This window comes from Protomyctophum parallelum, assembly GCF_964188405.1.
Source record: "Protomyctophum parallelum genome assembly, chromosome: 5".
Lineage (NCBI taxonomy): Eukaryota > Metazoa > Chordata > Actinopteri > Myctophiformes > Myctophidae > Protomyctophum > Protomyctophum parallelum.
In genome coordinates, this window is record NC_139702.1 from 15,459,640 (window position 1) to 15,464,286 (window position 4,647).

Genomic DNA, 4,647 nt, shown 5'->3' on the forward strand with positions numbered 1-4,647 from the left:
TTACACACTAACACTGGGTTGCCAGGTTCTGCCAGTGCGGCAGAAACAAGCGGTGACACCATTCAACATCTTCAATTCAAATGAGCTTTATTGGCAGAAGAAAACATTGACAATGTTGCCAAAGCAACAGTGTCAACATTATTTAATGAAACAGATGGAAATGGCTGTAGCCTTTAAACTGTATTAAAACAACACTTTCCCCATTGTTTTAATACAGTTTATGGTTTAAAGGCTGAGTCACATTTTGGTTTTAGTCATAGTCTCTTGAATAGTTTTCACTTAGTATTAGTCACATTTTAGTCACCTGGCTGGAATGTGTTTAGTGTTAGTTTAGTTTTTGTAGACTAAATGTCATGAGATTTTAGTCGACCAATGATCTGTGAAATGTGTTTAGGCGGGCCTTGACGCCATCGTAATGACTGAATTTACACTTGCTGAAAATAGCCGATCTACAAGCTCACACCACGTCCCACCGCCCCCATTTTCCCCTCACTGTATATGTTTCTTTTCCCTTTTTGCTTCCTTTATGATGAATTCCTGTTCTGTTCTTTAACTATATAGAAGTGTCTATTTGTACGTCTCTAAATGTTTTGATGAATTGAACATGGTGGACCCTCTTGTAAACAAGTGTAATGCTTAATTGGGTCGTCCACTCACAGTTAACAGTCTTTGTATTGAGTTTGTGCTTGAAATGTACTGTAATTCTGCAAACTGTTAATACATATTTCAATCCATCAATCAAGAAAGACTGTTCAAACGATTTTTCTAATTCCTTGACTCACACTACATCCTCCGCGACAGCAGGTGGCAGCATTGCGCCACCAAAAAATAAATACATAACGTCTGGTGACGAGGCTCCGTCTTTTGAGCTAATTTAGAATTTCCTGTCTGAGAGCTAGCTAATTTAAGACATCCGGTTGCCTTCAGAATAAAATAAGGTTATTTAATTCGTTAATTAAATAATTATTACATTACATTATTAGTATTATTATTACATTACAGTTATTGTAAAGACACACATTATGTTTCTGTGTAAAAATAAGTAATTAAATAACATAAAAGTTATCTAAATGGATAAATGCTATTCATTGGAGTGAATATTCTATTATATTCTAAAAACGACTTATAAATCCTAAAGCCTTGTTTATACTTCACTGTGCAACGGTCCTATGCTGGACAATAGCAGATATGCAAACTCACAGCACATCTCATTCAAGACACTGAACTTGCAGATCTGCCATTTTTGAACACACTATAAAGTTAACCATTTATCATGCTGCTCTACGTGGCACTGCATTCTGTGACATTAAACAATGGCATTTTCCACTCTATGACACTACTGTTCTACATTTTTGTCTAATAAAATAGGCTATTAATTTAATCAATCAAACTGCATTAACTAACAGAGATACTACTAACCAAGCTATCCATGTCAACATGCTCTATAGGAGTCTCAATAACAGGTATAAGTAACGTTTAATGTTTAGTAATGTTTAATGTAGCAGAAGAGGCCATTCATTGAACAGAGTTTTGCACAATTTTAACATCCCAGATCGATTGAAATATGAATCTACTGTGCTGTGCTACACCATGATATATTAAGTACAATAACATTCCATTGTGAATAAAAACCTATTAACCACAGTGTAATGCTAAAGGTTTCATCACAGGGCTGTCTGCTTCATGTAATATCATTAAAAGTGTTGTTGGTGACAGTTATATGAGTTGGAAGCATTAAGACCCATTTTAACCCTCAATGGCTTCCTTTCTGACAAATAACGTTATTGTAAAAAAAAAAAAAAAAATTCACGCGTTCATATGTAGCTATTTTGCATTAGAAGCGGATGGGACCAAGGGACCCGGATGTAACGTAAGAGGACTACAATGACTACAATAGATTCGCGGTTAAATCTCGCGGGCGTGGCCTCACACCGGAAGGAAGTGCCGCCGCCCTCAAATACGGAAGAGACGCGTGGAGGTAGGTTTGGTCAGTGTTTGTTTGGAACGTGCCACGCCACCATCGCGGGTCCGTCTTCGGAGCAAGTAAGTGATTAAATGTTATTTAATACTTAACGCTGTTGTTGTTTGTGTGTTCAAACGTCTATCACTTGAAGTTACTTGTTATGATGTTTATATATGATGTTTGTACGAAACTGTAAAACAGTGTTTCAGTAGCCGAATGGTTAGTGTCTAAGGTTTATAAACAACTATGCCCGGCCTCAATGTTTACTAACCGTCGACAGTACCCACTCGACTACCGAAACACGGCTTTAAAGAGTAGTATTTACATATCTAAACACAACAAGTAACTTCAAAAGTGATAACATGTTTGAGCCACGGACCACCATTTCACATTAATAGACTCTCACAATGGTGGTCAGTGGCTCAAATGGGTCTGAGAGACTAGATGGCCTCAAATGGTGGTCCGTGGCTCAAACGCTGAATAAATAATCGACTAGAGGTGAAAATAGTATTGTTTGGTAGGTAAAAGGACAGACATTCTGTGAAAATTGGCACGAAGCAACAAACATTCTTTGAAATTGGTGGGAAACGATCCCGGGCACTCATGTTAACAAAGCTCAGTCACTAACCACTATGATACAATCAGCATTATATAATCAAAAGTAGCAATCTTCTACATTCTCTAATTGTGTAGTTTTTTTGGAAATTAAGCAGATGCTTAACAACAATTGAACTATTGAGAGTGTAAAGATCTACTATTGGGGTCAATTTGGTTACCTAAATTAAATTGCTCTGTATTGTGACAGTAATCATTGCTATAGTGTGTGTTCAGTAACAGTGTTAAATAGCTCTATAGTGTGACAGTAATCATTGCTATAGTGTGTGTTCAGTAACGGTGTTAAATAGCTCTATATCGTGACAGTAATCATTGCTATAGTGTGTGTTCAGTAACAGTGTTAAATAGCTCTATATTGTGACAGTAATCATTGCTATAGTGTGTGTGTTCAGTAACAGTGTTAAATAGCTCTATATTGTGACAGTAATCATTGCTATAGTGTGTGTTCAGTAACAGTGTTAAATAGCTCTATAGTGTGACAGTAATCATTGCTATAGTGTGTGTTCAGTAACTTGCAACACAGCAGCCAAGTATATGCAGAACACATATACACGCATTTGACATAACACAAACAACAAGACAATTTACATACATAAAGACATGAAGAAAAGAGCAATATCCACCGCTTAGATTATCCTGTGGCTACTACAACTCCTGATTAAACCCTTTTCTATTTATTAAAGAGCTGGAGAGACAGGAATATTCCTGTTACTGAACACACACTATAGCAATTATTACTGTCACAATAACTTTGTACTTTTGCTACTGATGTTTGTGTGCAACATTTGAGCTGGTGTCAAGTCACCTTAATTCAAGTGATAGATTATATACAGGGGCATGCCATATGGTCTACCTGCACAGCCTTTGTGATTACTGGTAGATCACGATGTACCTTTTGGGCACCCCTGCAATACAGGATTCCTGTCCAGAATTGTTTTTTATTAAATATAGAGGGTTTAAGTGTAGGGTTTGTCATGTTGGTGTTCTCTATAACTTTTCGTCCTGGGCATGACGTTAAACTGTCCAGTGTAACTCCAAGTTACATGGGGTGGGTATGGTTTGAGAGTTTGTGATGCTCAGTTCTTTTTTTGCGTCTCGGTTCCTCAGGTGGAAGCTGCATAGTTGGGTTTTTGATGGGTTGGGTTTCAAGTGGCTGGTCGTTTGTTTAGATATTGAAAAGGAGGGGGGCGAGCGCGCTACCTTGTGGGAGGCCGTTCTTTTCGGCTTTCCATTTACTCCTCTGGTCATTTAACTGAACATAGAAGCGCCTGTTGTTGAGGAGGCTTTTCCTGACCATTGTGCGGTGTTGGACAGTGTCGTAGGCAGCAGAGAGATCTCTGAATGCTGCTCCAGTTATTTGTTTCCCCTCAAACCCATCCTCAATGTGTTGGGTGAGGTTGAGCTCTGTCCAGCACAGGAGCGGCTGGGACGGAAACCAGCTTGGTCTTTAGTCAGCTTGGTATCTATGAGTGGCAACAAGGCATTGGAGTAGCAGCTTCTCATATAGCCTTGTAGGTGATGCAGAGGGAAATGGGTCGGTAGCTCTTTGTGGATAATGGGTCTATGCCAGGTTTAGGGATTGCAACCACGTTGGCCTTTTCCCAGACAGAAGGGATGGTTTTCTGTGCTATGCATGTGTTCAGCATCCCCACAAGCCAGGTCTTTGCGTTGGGTCCCAGGTGCTGTAACATTTCTGCCAGTAGGTCATCAATCCCTGCTGCTTTTCCGGGTTTCAACTTTCCCATTGCAGTTTCAAGTTCTTCTAGGTCGAAGGGTTTGGTTTGAGGGCTGGCTGATTGTGGTTGGTCTGATACCACTGTGCGATGGTATTCTCCTGTGGGTCGGTGGCGGTCTTGGTCACAACTGGTGGCCAACAGTTGTAACCAACACCGCCACCGACCCACATAGAATACCATCGCACAGTGGTATCAGACCAACCACAATCAGCCAGCCCTCAAACCAAACCCTTCGACTTAGAAGAACGTGAAACTGCAATGGGAAAGTTGAAACCCGGAAAAGCAGCAGGGATTGATGGCATACTGGCAGAAATGATACAGCACCTGGGACCT